The sequence below is a fragment of the Hyperoodon ampullatus genome, assembly GCF_949752795.1.
Source record: "Hyperoodon ampullatus genome assembly, chromosome: 12".
NCBI classification, from domain to species: Eukaryota; Metazoa; Chordata; class Mammalia; order Artiodactyla; family Ziphiidae; genus Hyperoodon; species Hyperoodon ampullatus.
The window spans coordinates 57,015,743-57,034,861 of record NC_136925.1 but is presented as its reverse complement, the minus strand read 5'-3'; positions in this window follow the sequence as shown (position 1 = coordinate 57,034,861).

The window sequence follows — 19,119 nt, the reverse complement described above, 5'->3', positions numbered from 1 at the left end:
GTTTAGTGCTGTGGGGGAATTACAGACTTTGTGCTCTTCTCTTGATGCGTTTTTCTTATGTATCCTGATGCTCAGTAAGATAAAGACAGATTGAGACTGTTGACAAATTAGTCAATTCTAGTATGATAGTGATTCTCGTTTCTTTAGGAAAGGGGAGGTGAAAGAACAGAGTGAAAATGATTATTTTTCCTTCCTATTTCAGAATGCATAGTTGACACTGCTTCACAGGTGATATAGGGTTGTATTAACAATGATTGATTCAGTAGAATAGCTTATTCTCACCACAGCATCTGTCTTATCAGCCAAGAAACTGTTCTAGCAGGGATCCAGATCTACTGCATTTCTCAATTATGCTGTTCCCAGGGTTTGCACTGACCTATCCATCCTCATCTGTGGGGAAGCAGGACTCTTGAGGCTTTTGTGTCCTTAGCCAGACCAGTGGCTTTGACATGGGTACTTCGGCATATTCAGTCAATAAATACTAATGAGTGACTGTGTCCAGACATTATATTGAAAGTATAGAGATGTTTAGAACTTTTTGCCCTCAAGGACCATATAATCTTATAGAGTCTTCGTGTGTGTTGCGTGTGTGTGTGTGTGTGTGTGTGTGTGTGTTGGGAGTGGGGGGGAAGGGGGAGTTACCAGGAATAACTTCAGTATAACAGGATGAGAGTTAGAATAGAGGACCAAGCATATTCTATGGGAACATGTTATTGGTGAAATTATCACATGTTGAAGTGTTGTTCATACTTCAGTAATTCAGCCTTTCTTTAGAATGTCCAAGGGAGATCTAAGTTAATGCCTAGAACTTCCTTGTGAGAAATAAAGGCTTTCACTCTTTAAAATGCTTGGCAAGTATGTGTCTTAATGGTACACATTTAACTAAAATGCCTGGAAAAAACAGCCTCAGATCCCTCTTATAGTGGGACGGGGTACAGAGAGTAAAGGAAAGTAAGCAAGTAGGGCAAATGCTTTGCTACATAGCGGACTCTGATCCAGGGGGATTTAGTTATTGGCACCAAGTATTATCTCACTGTAAGAGTAAGTCACCTTTGGAACAATGCTTTGTTATGAACCTAGAATTCATTATAATAAGATTCCAATGACTATATTATAACTTTAACACATACAAAGGCTGAGAAATATTAGTAGCTTAACTTTTCCCTGGAAAGAATAAGACTTGCTCGCTACAGAGGGAATGTGTACAGCACTTGTATGATGAAATATTGGACTATGGTATTTCTCTTTCCAATGAAAATAAATGTGAGGGCGTCTTGTCTATTTAATTGTAAGACATAATAGTGTTCAGGGTACTATAGCTCTGGTACTATGCTCTGCTGCTAGTAACTTGTGCTCCAGGTTTCCATTAATGACACAACAATGCTCAAACTGACACAACACAAATCTGCTTGAGATTGGAACTTCTAACTGCACCATGATATTCCTTTTGACAGATGCCATGAGCAATATGCCTTAGTATAAAAAGACTGTATGATTGATTTAAAGTCAGGAGACATGGGTTCAAATGTGAACCCTGGTGGTTTTCTCTCTTGTAAATTCCTTACTCTTCCTAACTAATCTTTCAGTTGCCTCATTTGTCAAACAGAGACAAAGAAATGAGGATTAAATGAGAAGGAGTAAAATAGCACAGAGCAGCATATAATTGGCATTTAATAAATGCATTTTTTTTTAGCTGGGGTAATGTAAGAATTTGTGCCCACTAGCTTTTTGTAAGTTCCTTATTTCATTCTTATTTATCAATTTATTACCATCAAGTACTACAGTGCCTGGCACTAGTAAGTGCATGGCAAAAGTATTTGCCAAATGAATAAACTGATGAATATCCAATGAACATAGTCTCACAGAAAAATAAACCAAGGAACTGACAATAATTATGCCATGAGTGATCTTTTTTTTTTTTTTTCCATCCCCACCCCACCGGGGTTTTCCCCGCTTGGTGTCTATACGTTTGTTCTCTACATCTGTGTCTATTTCTGCCCTGCAAACTGGTTCATCTGTACCATTTTTCTAGGTTCCACATACATGCGTTAATATACGATATTTGTTTTTCTCTTTCTGACTTACTTCACTCTGTATGACAGTCTTTAGATCCATCCACGTCTCAACAAATGACCCAGTTTCGTTCCTTTTTAAGGCTGAATAATATTCCATTGTATATATGTACCACATCTTCTTTATCCATTCATCTGTCGATGGACATTTAGGTTGCTTCCATGACCTGGCTATTGTAAACAGTGCTGCAATGAACATTGGGGTGCATGTGTCTTTTTAAATTATGGTTTTCTCTGGGTATATGCCCAGTAGTGGGATTGCTGGATCATATGGTAATTCTATTTTTAGCTTTCTAAGGAACCTCCATACTGTTCTCCATAGTGACTGTATCAATTTACATTCCCACCAACAGTGTAAGAGGGTTCCTTTTCTCCACACCCTCTCCAGCATTTGTTGTTTGTAGATTTTCTGATGATGCCCATTTTAACTGGTGTGAGGTGATACCTCATTGTAATTTTGATTTGCATTTTCTCTAATAATTAGTGATGTTGAGCAGCTTTTCATGTGCTTCTTGGCCATCTGTATATCTTCTTTGGAAAAATGTCTGTTTAGGTCTTCTGCCCATTTTTGGATTGGGTTGTTTCTTTCTTTAATATTGAGCTGCATGAGCTGTTTATATGTATTGGAGATTAATCCTTTGTCTGTTGATTCGTTTGCAAATATTTTCTCCCATTCTGAGGATTGTCTTTTCGTCTTGTTTATGGTTTCCTTTGCTGTGCAAAAGCTTTGAAGTTTCATTAGGTCCCATTTGTTTATTTTTGTTTTTATTTCCATTACTCTAGGAGGTGGCTCAAAAAAGGTCTTGCTGTGATGTATGTCAAAGAATGTTCTTCCTATGTTTTCCTCTAAGAGTTTTATAGTGTCTGGTCTTACATTTAGGTCTTGAATCCATTTTGAGTTTATTTTTGTGTATGGTGTTAGGGAGTGTTCTAATTTCATTCTTTTCCATGTAGCTGTCCAGTTTTCCCAGCATCACTTATTGAAGAGGCTGTCTTTTCTCCATTGTATATCTTTGCCTCCTTTGTCATAGATTAGTTGACCATAGGTGCGTGGGTTTATCTCTGGGCTTTCTATCTTGTTCCATTGATCTATATTTCTGTTTTTGTGCCAGTACCATATTGTCTTGATTACTGTAGCTTTGCAGTATAGTCTGAAGTCAGGGAGTCTGATTCCTCCAGGTCCGTTTTTTTCCCTCAAGACTGCTTTGGCTATTCGGGGTCTTTTGTGTCTCCATACAAATTTTAAGATGATTTGTTCTAGTTCTGTAAAAAATGCCATTGGTAATTTGATAGGGATTGCGTTGAATCTGTAGACTGCTTTGGGTAGTATAGTCATTTTCACAATATTGATTCTTCCAATCCAAGAACATGGTATATCTCTCCATCTGTTTGTATCATCTTTAATTTCTTTCATCAGTGTCTTATAGTTTTCTGCATACAGGTCTTTTGTCTACCTCAGTAGGTTTATTCCTAGGTATGTTTTAATGGCAGTGGCAAATGGGAGTGTTTCCATAATTTCTCTTTCAGATTTTTCATCATTAGTGTATAGGAATGCAAGAGATTTCTGTGCATTAATTTTGTATCCTGCAACTTTACCAAATTCATTGATTAGCTCTAGTAGTTTTCTGGTGGCATTTTTAGGATTCTCTATGTATAGTATCATGTCATCTGCAAACAGTGACAGTTTTACTTCTTCTTTTCCAAATTGTATTCCTTTTTTTTTCTTTTTCTTCTCTGATTGCTGTGGCTAGGACTTCCAAAGCTATGTTGAATAATAGTGGTGAGAGTGGACATCCTTGTCTTGTTCCTGATCTTAGAGGAAATGCTTTCAGTTTTTCATCATTGAGAAGGAAGATTGCTGTGGGTTTGTCATATATGGCCTTTGTTATGTTGAGGTAGGTTCCCTCTATGCCCACTTTCTGGAGAGTTTTTATCATAAATGTGTGTTGAATTTTGTCAAAAGCTTTTTGTGCATCTATTGAGATGATCATATGGTTTTAATTCTTCAGTTTGTTAATATGGTGTATCACATTGATTGATTTGCGAATATTGAAGAAGCCTTGCATCCCTGGGATAAATTCCACTTGATCATGGTGTATGATCCTTTTAATGTGTTGTTGGATTCTGTTTGCTAGTATTTTTTTTTGAGGATTTTTGCATCTATATTCATCAGTGATACTGGTCTGTAATTTTCTTTTTCTGTAGTATCTTTGCCTGGCTTTGGTATCAGGGTGATGGTGGCCTCATAGAATGAGTTTGGGAGTGTTCCTTCCTCTGCAGTATTCTGGAAGAGTTTGAGAAGGATGAGTGTTAGCTCTTCTCTAAATGTTTGATAGAATTCACCTGTGAAGCCACCTGGTCCTGGACTTTGTTGGAAGATTTTTAATCACAGTTTCAATTTCATTACTTGTGATTGGTCTGTTCATCTTTTCTGTTTCTTCCTGGTTCAGTCTTGGAAGGTTATACCTTTCTAAGAATGTGTCCATTTCTTCCAGGTTGTCCATTTTATTGGCATAGAGTTGCTTGTAGTAGTCTCTTAGGATGCTTTGTATTTCTGCCTTGTCTGTTGTAACTTCTCCTTTTTCATTTCTAATTTTATTGATTTGAGTCCTCCCCTCTTTCTTGATGAGTCTGGCTAATGGTTTATCAATTTTGTTTATCTTCTCAAAGAACCAGCTTTTAGTTTTATTGATCTTTGCTCTTGTTTTCTTTGTTTCTATTTCATTTATTTCTGCTCTGATCTTTATGATTTCTTTCCTTCTGCTAACTTTGGGTTTTGTTTTTTCTTCTTTCTCTAGTTCCTTTAGGTGTAAAATTAAACTGCTTATTTGAGATTTTTTTTGTTTCTTGAGGTAGGCTTGTATAGCTATAAACTTCCCTCTTAAAATTGCTTTTGCTGCATCCCATAGGTTTTGGATCATCGTGTTTTCATTGTCATTTGTCTCTAGGTATTTTTTGATTTCCTCTTTGATTTCTTCAGTGACCTCTTGGTTATTTAGTAACGTATTGTTTAGCCTCCATGTGTTTGTGTTTTTTACATTTTTTTCCCTGTAATTGATTTCTAATCTCATATAGCATTGTGGTCAGAAAAGATGCTTGATATGATATCAGTTTTCTTAAGTTTATTGTGGCTTGATTTGTGACCCAAGATGTGATCTATCCTGGAGAATGTTCCATGCGCATTTGAGAAGAAAGTGTAATCAGCCGTTTTTGGATGGAATGTCCTATAAATATCAATTAAATCTCTCTGGTGTATTGTGTCATTGAAAGCTTCTGTTTCCTTATTTATTTTCTGTTTGGATGATCTGTCCATTGGTGTAAGTGAGGTGTTAAAGTCCCCCACTATTATTGTGTTACTGTTGATTTCCTCTTTTATAGCTGTTAGCAGTTGCCTTATGTATTGAGGTTCTCCTATGTTGGGTGCATATATATTTATAATTGTTATATCTTCTTCTTGGATTGATCCCTTGATCATTATGTAGTGTCCTTCCTTGTCTCTTGTAACATTCTTTATTTTAAAGTCTTTTATCTGATATGAGTATAGCTTCTCCAGCTTTCTTTTCATTTCCATTTGCATGGAATATCTTTTTCCATCCCCTCACTTTCAGTCTGTATGTGTCCCTAGGTCTGAAGTGGGTCTCTTGTAGACAGCATATATATGGGTCTTGTTTTTGTATTCATTCAGCAAGCCTGTGTCTTTTGGTTGGAGCATTTAATCCATTCACGTTTAAGGTAATTATTGATATGTATGTTCCTATTACCATTTTCTTAATTGTTTTGGGTTTTTTTTGTAGGTCCTTTTCTTCTCTTGTGTTTCCACTTAGAGAAGTTCCTTTAGCATTTGTTGTTGAACTGGTTTGGTGGTGCTGAGTTCTCTTAGCTTTTGCTTGTCTGTAAAGCTTTTGATTTTTCCAAGGAATCTGAATGAGATCCTTGCTGGGTAGGGTAATCTTGGTTGTAGATTCTTCCCTTTCACCACTTTAAGTATATCATGCCAGTCCCTTCTGGCTTGTAGAGTTTCTGCTGAGAAATCAGCCATTAACCTTGTGGGAGTTCCCTTGTGTTTTAGTTGTCATTTTTCCCTTGCTGCTTTCAATAATTTTTCTTTGTCTTTAATTTTTGCCAATTTGATTACGATGTGTCTCGGCGTGTTTCTCCTTGGGTTTATCCTGTATGGGACTCGCCGTGCCTCCTGGACTTGGGTGGCTATTTCCTTTCCCACGTTAGGGAAGTTTTCGACTATAATCTCTTCACATATTTTCTCTGGTCCTTTCTCTCTCTCTTCTCCTTCTGGAACCCCTACAATGTGAATGTTGTTGAGTTTAATGTTGTCCCAGAGGTCTCTTAGGCTGTCTTCATTTCTTTTCATTCTTTTTTCTTTATTCTATTCTGCAGCAGTGAATTCCACCATTCTGTGTTCTAGGTCACTTATCTGTTCTTCTGCCTCAGCTATTCTGCTATTGATTCCTTCTAGTGTATTTTTCATTTCAGTTATTATATTGTTCATCTCTGTTTGTTTGTTCTTTAATTCTTCTAGGTCTTTGTTAAACGTTTCTTGCATCTTCTCGATCTTTGCCTCCATTGTTTTTCCAAGGTCCTGGATCATCTTCACTATCATTATTCTGAATTCTTTTTCTGGATGGTTGCCTATCTCCACTTCATTTAGTTGTTTTTCTGGGGTTTTATCTTGTTCCTTCATCTGGTACATAGCCCTCTGCCTTTTCATCTTGTCTGTCTTTCTGTGAATGTGGTTTTTGTTCCACAGGCTGCAGGATTGTGCCATGAGTGATCTTTTAGGGCCAATCTAGTGACCCTGACATTAATTCAGGAAGTGAATAGTTAAGAGAGAATTCCACAACTATCACAAGGTAGTTAGTTAGATTAAAAAAAAATTAAATCTTTCCATTTGCAACAACCTGGATGAACCTGGAGGGCATTATGCTAAGTGAAATAAGTCAGACAGAGAAAGACCAATACTGTATGTTATCATTTTTATGACAACATCTAAAAAACAAAACAAACAAATATAACAAAACCGAAATAGGCTCACAGATACAGAGAACAAAATAGTGGTTCCAGGAGAGAGAGGGGGTAGAGGGAGGGGTGATGAAATAGGTGAAATAGGTGAAGGGGATTAAGAGGAACAAACTGCTATTTATAAAATAGATGAGTCACAAGGTTGTAATGTACAGCACAGGAAATATAGCCAATAGTTTATCATAACTTTGGTGTATAATCAAAATATTGAATCACTATATTGTATACCTGAAACTAATATAATATTGTAAGTCAACTATACTTCAATTTAAAAAAAGGTAGTTAGGAATTTTCTTCTTATATTAATTAATTTAAAGTTTGCTCTATCAATTAACAGGACAGGTAATTGACTTTGGTGTTAAGAAAGGAATGACTTTGTTTCTACCCGAAATCTGTCAGGCTACAATAAGTTCACTGGCTGGTTTGAAACAGAAATCTGAAAGGAAGTGAACGGTGTCCAGGACTTCCCTAGTGGTCCAGTTGTTAGCACTCAGTGCTTTCACTGCGGTGGCCTGGGTTCAATCCCTGGTTGGGGAACTAAGATTTGCAAGCCGCACAGTGCAGCCAAAAAAAAAAAAAAAGTTAGCCATGTCCTTGCCATATTACCCAGGGCACATCAGTTGGTTTCCAGGACTTCCCTGGGGGTTCATGCACACTCCTAGAGAACAGGGAACCTTGTTCCAACAGGACTGACTCAGTGACAATGCTGCAGTGTGGGTCAACCAAAAGATGATCCCAAAGCCTTTCCAGGAGCCCAAAAACCAAACCAGGAACATGATAGGTATAGGAGGTGACATACAAAGTCTGGAAGACTCCAGGGCAGGTTGGGGCAGGTTCCAATTAAACCATGCCCCATTGCAAGGACTTCTGTGCCACTCTGAAAGGCCACAAGTCTTCTTTTTAAAGATGAAGAAGGATAAACAGATAACTCCGACTCTAGATTTCTTTATTTGGTTTTCATATTAAAGTTGGGAGCTTTGCATTTGAAGTCAGTCATTTGTAAGAGAGACAAGAGGTAACCACTGCGACTAACCAGCCTTTGTGTTCTGTAGAAGAGACTTGTCTCTGGAAGAACTGACTACTCCTTGCTTTGTGTTGCCTCCTGCCTTTGCAGTCTTCTGTCCTCATACCCAGAGCACTTACTTGATTGATATTTTTGTTGTTGTTGTTAACATTGATATTTTCTGGTAACACATTTGGTGACTTGATTATTAGTTTTTGATAACATGGTCTTGAGAGTTGAGGCAGTGTTAAGCACATAGTAGTTAAATAAATATGTAATTTATTGACTGAATAATTGTATCAGTATCATTAAAGTTTTGAAATACTTGGCAAATCTTCAAAGAATCAAATATGTGACCTTTTTGGTGTAATTAAAAAAACAGTTCTGTGAAATTGGGTCATTTGTAAAGATGTGGATGGACCTAGAGACTGCGTGAAGTAAGCCAGAAAAAGAAAAACAAATATCGTATATTAACGCATATATGTGGAATATAGAAAAATGGTACAGATGAACCAGTTTACAAGGCAGAAATAGACACACAGATGTACAGAACAAATGTATGGACACCAAGGGGGGAAAGTGGGCCAGGGGCAGGGGTTCGGTGGAGGGGGGGCAGTGGCGGGATTAAGAAAAAAAAGGAAAAATGGTTCTACTTGGTCGTTCTATTTCTGTACTTTATTCTAAGCTGTATATTTGTTTCATTTCATTCACATTTGAATATCTCTGAAATTCTGATGCAACTTACAATTGGTGGTTTTCATAATATTATTGGCAGTATTTTTCTTTACTAGTGGTTTGCAAAATAATGAATGATGAATCTAAGAAGGAATATACTTCTTAGATTCGGTAAACTATAAAAATAATATATAAACTCACCTTAATAATGCATGTGCTGCCATATGCTCAAGATAGAATAATGGAAAAATGGGAAGAGTATGGATTTTATGTCAAAGGAATTTTATTGTGAATCCTGGCTTTGCCTTTTTTAAAAATCTGAGCAAAGAGTTTGCCCTGACATTAATCATTGAGTTGCAGTCTCCTCATCTGTGTGATGGGAGTAATGCATTCATATTAAGGTTCTGTGCTAAATATATATTCAATGAGCAAATTTAGCAAATTCTTTCTTTTTTTCTCTCAACCTCCTCCACCAGCTTATTTGTGCTTTAGAACATCCCTGTCAGGTAGGAACATGTAACTTCCATTTAACTGGTTCAGAGACACAGGCTTAGCAGCATAAGTGAGTTAAAAGAAAGACCTTGGAGCCTTTGATTTCCCACTATCCCTCAGTGCTCCATCCGACTTCTCACAGGTGACTATCCACATAGGTGAGAGCTTAGCTACTTTTCTGATCAATTTCCTTAGACAGCCTGGGTAACAGTTTTTACACAATACCTTAATAACAATATCACACACAACTTCCTTTTTGGAAAGGATTTTACCTCTTACCCTCATCCTGTAAACAAGGATGGGCCTCTATTTAAATAAAAGGAAAAGGAAGAGGGAAAAGGATATTATATCACCTGGCCTAGCAATTTTTGAGCCAGATGTTTTCCTCATCTCATTGTTCACAGAAAATTGGTTCAAGATGGTATAAACCACATATGCAAAAATTCTGTGATTCATAAATCAATTCACAGTATTCTTTTGTTTGGATAGAGCAAACCTATGAGGATAGATTGAAATTAAAGATCAGTACTAGAACCTCAGGGCTTGGTGCAAAACCCAAAGCAAGTTATCAGGACTGTACTATGATAGACCAATAGACTAATAGCCAATGGATATTAGACCTTCAGGTCTTAAAGATCCAGGGTGGAATCACTGGTAGGTGCTGTGGAAATTGCTTTTATATTTTCTCAGTTTGGTCTGAAAAATTTCAGTTATAAGATTTTTTTTTTAGCCTCAGCATTTCCTTTTCTATTTGGTTAATCACATTTTTAATTATACCACAAATGGATCAAATAACAAGGAAATTGACTTAGTTCGGTAATAAAATGTTATCAAACCAAAATGAAAAGAATGTTGTGAGTGCCTTTTGTTTGAAATTGCAGTCAGGTTTCTGAGTGAGCCTAGCCTGCTTCCAGACTCTACCAAGGGCTAGCTCTGTGACTTGGGACACAGCTCTGATGCATCTTAAACTTTTAGTGCCCCTGTGTATAGGACGGCAGATTAAGAGAGAACATTTTTTTTTTTTTTTTGTGGTACGCGGGCCTCTCCCTGCTGTGTCCCCTCCCGTTGCGGAGCCCAGGCTCACGGGCCCAGGTGCTCCGCGGCATGTGGGATCTTCCCAGACCAGGGCACAAACCCGTGTCCCCGGCATCAGCAGGCGGACTCTCAACCACTGCGCCACCAGGGAAGCCCAAGAGAGAACATATTTGAAAGGGCCTAACAAGTACCTGAAACTTGATAGTTGCTCAGAAAATTCACCTTTCCCATCTTTCTTCTTCTCTTCCTTTTTAATCCCTCACTCTTGATTGAAAACTTTCATTGTCTGAAACAGTTTTGAAGTTTAACGGATCTAAGTGGACTCCCATTGTGGAAGCTGAGCATCATTGAGAAATGGGTAAATGCTGCTACTCACCAATGAGGCAGGCACAGGAAAAACCCTTTGGGCAACCAGGGGAGAGCGGGAGAGCTGGCCAGAGCCCCAAAACTTTCCCTCACCTCCCAGCTGCCACCAGGTACTTCATAATTGCATGTTACCCGAGGCCTTCCTGCTGTGGGGACATGTCAGAGCTGTCCTCTAAACAACTTTGTTTTTAACCATTTGTATCTAACATCTAGTCTCCATTCATCTAGACTAGAACCCATAGGGTAGTTTGGGACCCCTTCCTCTTCCATTCCCACTCCCACGTATCCACTGGTTCCTGATTCTACTGCTGCAGTGTCTGTGCATTGCCACTGCTATAGGTGGAACGGGTTAAGAAAGAAGATAAAGAACGGATAGGTCTGCCACTGCTGTAATACTACAGCACCCTCCTAACTGATAAGCTCTACTATAATGACCTAGTGGATCTCTCTCTCCATCTTTTTCTTCCCATTCCTGCTATTTACAGCTACCATAATGTTCTTCCTTCTAGTATAGGTGATTTCGATACTCTCTGTAAACTTTGATTAATCCCCACTGCCTATGGGATATAGACTAACTAGTTTCAAGGTACTGGAAGTCCCTAAACATCTGGTGGGAATTTATATATTTTTATGTTAATCTTCCTATCCTGTCTCCCTTTTCCCATTTGCATTCTCTTCACAGTACTCGGGCTATGAACACACCTTGACTTTGTACAAGCAGTCATCCAGGACCTGTGCCTTCCCCTCTTTTGTTCTATCTCCTTGTAAAAAGCCATGTTTTAACCCACCCTAATTCATTGTTATTACTTGATGTGTGTTTAATACTATTTTCTTTGATTGTAAAATAATCAATGTTTAATAAAGAAAGCTTGGGGGAAAATTACATGTGCACATTAATTGTGCCCTCTTCTTTGAAACCTTAATAGATCTTGGAATTATTTACCTCCTATGAGTTCTTCCCTTAGCATTTGGGTATGCTTTATTTTTGCATTTACTATACAGCACACATTTGTCCATCCTAGCTAAAAATGAACTCCTGGGGGCTGGGTTGTGTCTGACTCATTTATACCTCTCTTAGGTTATCTATTTGAAGGCAGCCAGTGTCTATGCAGTATAACCCCGCATGTGACTTTAGTGGTGAAACCATGGGCTGTTGGAGAATTATATTTCTTTTAGAGGCAGGCCTGCTAGTCTTCTTCAAAGTACCCCAGCAGGCCATTGCTGGTGTCTAGTACCTGCTCTTGGGACATTTGAGGAGTCTCTGTTGGGCTCATTTTGTGCCTCTAGTTCACATGGAGGTGGTAGAATGTCTGCTCTGGATTAAAACCTTTGAAAAGGTCTTTTTAAGTGTTTGATGGTACCTCTATCAAGTTTCTTTTTGTTATCCTCTAATATATGAATGCTTATAACAGACTGCATGGCAGTCTCTCTTGAAAGAAGACAAATCCTAGAAGGCTCTAACCATTTCGCTTTGTTTTCTCTAAGTGTTTACTTGTTTACCACAGCTTTATTTTGATGATCTTTGCAGGTATTACTTTTGAGAGGCGTAGACTGGCAGTAAGGAGAATTCTGATACATATCTCATTTTTGTTACCAAAATGTGACTCTGTTGCCTCAACTTGAATGCTTGTAACTTACAGTGGTAGAAATTTCAAGAACATCACAGAGTGTGATTTAAACTCAAGTCTTGGAAGGTTATATTCAGCTCCTGGAAAAATAAAAAAAAATTACTTCTGTTTAAGAGGAAGAGGCAGTGTGATATAGGGTGTGTTAGAAAGAATAACCTACCTTTGTCACACTCTCTTCCTGCTTTTCTTCTGGCATGACAATTTGTGATAAAAGCTGTTCTTCATGAATATATGCAGTCTACAGTGTTTGTGGGCATTTGATATATATGTAAAATGTATTGTGACATACTTGGAAGGATAATGACTGGAGGGAATTTTATTATATTTATTGTTACTTATTAATCCACAACTGCAGGAATGTGAGATATCTAATATTAAACATATAATTTCACTTTTGGGAAAGAAAGAATATGTATCTTACATACTTTTAAAGAAAAATACAAAAATGAAATATACTTAGCAGGAAGACAGGTTGATGATGGAAAATAATGTATTTTCTACTTTATGTAGTGGAATTCAAATTTTTTCACTGTTTGAATTGTAGAGAACCTTCTGGATTTTGGGGGGTGGGCAGGTGGGATAGAAATTTTAAAGACATTATTTAGGAGTGATTCACAAGAACCAGATGTCAGTTCTTATAATCAACATTTTGATTGAGCCAGGAACTGTGTGTTGAGGCAGTATCTGAACTTGAGCAGTTTATACTGTAAGAAAGTACATATTCTGGTGGCAGGATATGGTGTTTTTCTCAATTGTTAGAGTCCTGAGTCTGTAACCATCTGCCTGACAGCTTTTGCCTAACCTTTTGTTCCATAGCAGCTGCTTTTATAACAGAAGTAGTTTGTAGTAGCTATAGATAACCTCTGGACAACCTCAACACTGTAATTTTGAGTCTGTTTTAAAATTTCAGAAAGCCCAAATCCCCATGATTATAGCTATGTTCTTTGAGCCTTTGTAACAAGTCAGCTAGCCAAATTATTAAATAGAATGAAGGCAAATAACTCTCTTAGATATTTTCAGAGCATATTTCAGGAGCACAAACAATTTGGGGCTAGGATATTATGTGAGTAGCGCTTTCTCAATTAGCATTTGGATGAAAATCATTTATAGTAATGTCTAGAGCAATGGTTCTTCATCTTTTTTGGAGGCATATTGAGAATTCTGGAGGCATATGGACTCTGGTTCCAAAAAAAAAAAAAAAAATCAGTATACACAATTATACTACAGTTGTTTTAAATAATTTACTTATTTCATTGGAAATTTATTCTTTCACAGCGAAATAAATTTCCAATGAAATAAGCAAATTATAACCAACGAAGCAAATTCATTAAACCCAATGAAGTCAGTATATTATACCATAATTTTGCAGAGACAGAATGCTTTATTTCAATGATTCTAGATTGCATTAAGTATAAAACAAATCAAGTTAATAGTTTTTTTCTTTTTTTTTGGAAATAAATGTCTTGTCATCATATAAAAAGTCTGATTTCAAGGTAATACTAATTTTAAAAATGTTAAAATCTGTTCCTTAAAATTGAGGGAATATGGTCTAAACTTTTTTTAACCAGGAACTATAGGTCACTTATTTGAAAAAAAATTAATGGTTACTTCCATAAAGCAAAAACAAAATCGCAACTGGTCAAACAAGAAACAAAGCAAATTCTTCCCAAAATAAATTTTAATAAAAAGACTGCTTTTCTACAAAGTAATGCACATAATTTCTTTTATATATAATTCCTTTGATTTTATTTTGATAACAATTCCTGAAAACTCTGGTTCTCAAAGGTATGTGGTAGCAGCATAGAAAATTAGAATTCATAAAACTTGCTTTGCTGGACACAGGCCTATCAAGACAGGCCTATCAAGAATCCTCTGAGACCCTGAGTTGAAGTCGTGTTAGGAAGTCAAGAATTGTTAACTCTCTGATTCATCTGAGTAGAAGTAACTTGAAAAAGAGTTCTCCTGAGATTTTTGCTTGTAGAGAAATTGAGAAGTTGTTGTCCTTCTCTATATCAGCATTCAATTATGGCATTCAAAAATTTGTCTAGTATTTCAATTTCTGACTCTGTGGACATGGTGGCTACTTGTCCAAAACAGCTCTGCTTGTTCTACAGCTTTAAAAAGGAAAATATTTGCTCATTCAGCTGACCAGAAGTAATTACTTTTAAATGAGCCAAACTCCTTGATTAAATTCCTCTATGAGATTATCTTGAGGGTTTTCCTTTTCTCTTAAAACAAAACAAAACAAAGAAAAACTTCCCCATGAAATACAGTCAAACATATCTAGACATTTTGTGGAAAACTAGTGAAGCCCTGTGTAATCAAAAGGATGGTAATATTTTTCTATTATTTCTTGACACCCCCTTTTGAAAAGTTAGTGGGCAATGTCCACGCTCTGGTGATGTGGGCAATTTACATGGTTCTAGAATAGTTTTTGCCACCATTGTGTGCACATGTAGAGAGCACTAATCCATATTGACATATGAATCTAATTTCTTCACCCCAGAAAGCAAAACCAGGGGTGTTGCCCGACATTCTATGTGCTCCTTCTGTAAACTGATCAATAGGACTTTTTTTTTTTTGTGGTACACGGGCCTCACCCTGTTGTGGCCTCTCCCGTTGTGGAGCACAGGCTCCAGACGCGCAGGCTCAGCGGCCATGGTTCACGGGCCCAGCCGCTCCACGGCATGTGGGATCTTCCCGGACCGGGGCTCGAACCCGTGTCCCCTGCATTGGCAGGTGGACTCTCAACCACTGTGCCACCACGGAAGCCCAGGACTTTTTTTTCCAGTAAAATTATGCTTTACCAATTTTGGAGATATTTCTAACCTTAGAAATTTCCCAAAGGGCTTACAAAATAGAAAATTCTTCTTGGATAGCATCTATCTGTGCAGTTTTAGCAAGTATTTTGGTCAATAAAGAGAATATAACTACTCCAGGACCTACTCTAAAACTTTAAGAAATAAAATTAAAACTTAGTAATTTTAGTTAAAATAAAAACTAAAACTTCAGTAGAACTATAGTGCTTTCCTTAGATATTCAGCTTCCCGAAGTCTTCCCCAATCATTAGGACTTCTTTTACTTGACAAGGAGATAAACATTCTTTGTAATCTACTTCAGGACAAGGCTTTTGTACTGGGGCAAGTCTAAGTACTGCTATACTTCTAGATATTTCAAATTGAGTCTTGTTAATAAGCAAAATACTACCTTGCCAGAGTGTACCTACCTCCAGAATACACTTCACTCTTCTTGACTTGGTGCTCCTCAATGCAAGTGTTTGCAACACGGGTCCCATTGTATTCAGCAATGAAGAGAAAACCAAAGGAAAGTTTAGGGTCATTGCTTTTACTTATTGTGGCTAATTTCCAGTTGAGGCTAGTTTTGACGTGAGGTGGATTTACCATGAAGCTAAATGAAGTTAAACCTCCAGTCTTGCCCTTGCAAACCCCCTTCCAAAGCCCCGTGTCTAAGAAATTCTATAACTTTAGGGCCTATAAACCTAGATCTGTCTTTGCCTTAAAAAATTTATTTAATTAAAAGATAAAAGATGTTTATAATCATAACGGCCAGAGGACTTTCTATCAGCGGAAACAATTTTAGATATGATAGCATAATGGTGATGACCTTGTATGGTAGGATGTATACTGTGTCACAGTCCTCTAGTAATTTGACATAAAAAAGAAGTTTCAAAGTACCAGGAAAAAACTAGTATGTTTGAGTCTGCCTGAATGTTCCTCTCCACAGCATTGCATTTACATCAGTATTCCATTTGGTTAAACACTTCACATGTGCTGTAGATGATTTTACCTGCTTAATTATCCATGTGGACTTTTTCATAAACAAAATAGAGTCAGTTCCAGGACACCTGTGACCTTTACAGTGTTTAAGCCCTCAGGCTCAATGGTCATATAAACTCAGGTTTACATGTCGTAGTTCGGCCACCTACTAGTGGGGTGACCTCACAGTTCTCATCTCTAAAGTGGGCAGAATTCTAATATTTATCTCTCAGGCTTGTTGTGACAATTAAATGAGAGACTGTGTGTACCACGTCTAGCAAAGAGCAAGCATTCGAGCGTTACGTGGTATTATTTATTGGTAGTAAACTCTTAACTGTAGGATCTTTTCCAGATGTTTGCCAAGAAGCCTAAATTAGCCTCTGGCAGTAGCAGTTAGAAATCATTCCAGGAATGGCTAGTATTTTCTCCCTGGAGGAATAGTTAAGAAAATAACTTTGAGAATAACGCAGAAATTTTTAGAACTGTCCAGAGAGAGGGAAAAGGCTTTTTCCTTGTTGCTCCAGAGACAGAATAAAGGCAATTTCCAAGGGAGTAAGTTTACATTCTGTGTACAGAATAATTCTCCGTCACAGCTCCTTAGTACAGAATTGGCTTCCTTGCAAGCTCACAGAATTATTCCTACAAAAGCTTGATATCACATCAGGTAGGAGGTATTAGAACACTCCCTCTTCATTAGTTAATGCTGCTGTATGAATCTAGGTTTTATCACCTTTGTAAATCTTTAACTTCACAGTTGATGATTAAGTTATCCAAGTTCTTGTTATATTATTGTAAGTTGAGTTTAACTTGGCAGATTGAAAGGTCAGTTTTCACATTGCGCTGTGTCCCTATACAGGCTTCCAATGATCTTATAGTGTTTGAGTATAAGCATTCGCCTTAGTTAATTCCATTTAAAGTGACAGAAACCAATTAAGAAAATATTAGATAAATATGTTCATCTGTTGCAGTTTTGGTACCCTGCAAATATGATTCCATACTACTAAGTAGGCTCCTAAATCAAAATATGAAAACTAGTTAATACATTCTTTGATACTACTAGCTCTGAGGCTAAGAATTTTTTTTCCATTATTTTTGAACATGGCTGTCAAATTATCTGAGGCTGCAGTGCTATCTCCATCCTATTTTTAACAACGGATTTGGGTATGTAAATTACAGCTTCCTTTTTCCTCCGTGGGTCATCCAGTTAGTCCCATTTGAAGGGAATGAATGAAATGAATGTTTAAACTGTCTTGATGTTGTTAATTACTTTGTGAGACGTTTCATAACAGGAAAGTCTTTGGCATGCAGTGAGGGGCTTGGAATATTAACATCTTCAAGGACATTAGGTTCTCAGTGTTTGTTTAAAGTGGTTGCAGAAGAGAGTAAAATAATACCTTTTTTTGGTTTTTTTTCATAAAATGTATCTCTATGAGGAAGGGTATGAGGGACAGACTAGCAAATTCTTGGTAGGGTTTTAGGTTTGAAACAGGAGTAGCCTTTCAAGAAAGCACTTAAAAAAATAAATTTATATATTTTATTTAATTTTGGCTGCATTGGGTTTTTGTCACCGTGCGTGGGCTTTCTCTAGTTGCAGCGAGCGGGGGCTGCTCTTCGTTGCGGTGCACAGGCTTCTCATTGCAGTGGCTTCTCTTGTTGCGAAGCGGGGGCTCTAGGCGCACGGGCTTCAGTAGTTGTGGCTTGTGGGCTCAGTAGTTGTGGCTCACAGGCTCTAGAGCTCAGGCTCAGTAGTTGTGGCACACGGACTTAGTTGCACCGCGGCATGTGGGATCCTTCCGGACCAGGGCTCGAACCCGTGTCCCCTGCATTGGCAGGCGGACTCTTAACCACTGTGCCACCAGGGAAGACCCTCAAGAAAGCATTTTGGTAGTAAGGTTTGTGTCCGTGATGGTCATAAGAAAATTCTGAAAGTGGTTTTTCATCTATTGAATACTTGAGCCTATATTTGAAGCTAAGTACACCAGGGTACAAGCCTGCCAGCTGTCTCCCTGTGACAGGCAACATTCTCAGACCAGTAACAACTGGGCTTATTAGGAGGAAAGGAGGAGGAGTCCAGAGGATTTCCATGTACCTGAAAGTTAAATTAGCAGGATTCAAATTTTATGTACCAAGCTATGTAAATCAATTTGTGCCACATTTTATTTTATGCCTCACAAAAATTAAAAAGCTTGGCTACTATGAACCCAAATATTACTTTGAGCTAGTAAAATAGTTTCATTTTGATTTACACACTGTGATTTGTTTGTTATTAAACAAATGGAGAGACTATAGCAGGCAAAGATATAACTTAATCATCATTTTGGTTAAGACTGGACAAAAGCTCCCTGTATCATAAATTTGTCTCATGAGAGCTAGCAGTGCTCATGGCTGTCAATGGGCATGTGTGACACTGACTGAGGATATAGCAAAGGAAGAAGGAAAAATAGAAAAATAAAGAAGATAAAAAGGAAGTCCAGGGAAGTAAGGGAAAGGATGGTGGGATGGAGAGAAAAACAGAGAAGAGTTTTTAAAAGCTAGAATGTATGGCCTCCCAGTAATTGTAGAAGGTAGTGATTCTTGGTTTTGTTTTGTTTTTTTAAGTCTCAGAGCAGCTACGTAAAAAAGAAGGGTGAATGTGAGAATATTAATCATTTTTCCACATAAAGACATTAAAAAGAAATCATACACTCCAGTCAACTTACCTTTTGCCTCTCTTCCTGTGCTTTTCATCTTGCCTGCACTGGTAAACATCGCATCATAGGGTCATACTGGTATGTCCGTGGGGATCACTTGTCTAATGTTACCAATTTAACTAAAAAATAAATTACTGTACTTTCTAAGGACACATTAAATTCATTCAGTTCTTTACCAATCAGCATTCACTGAACACCCACTATGTGGAAGGTGAAGGTAAGTTAGATGTGGAAGGCCCAGAAAGGAATGACAGGGGGACCAGAGAGAATGGTGTCTGGCAGAAGAGATGGAGACACTTGTGTGGGTAAGGGAGCCAGAATGTTCAGTACTGTACACAAAGGTTT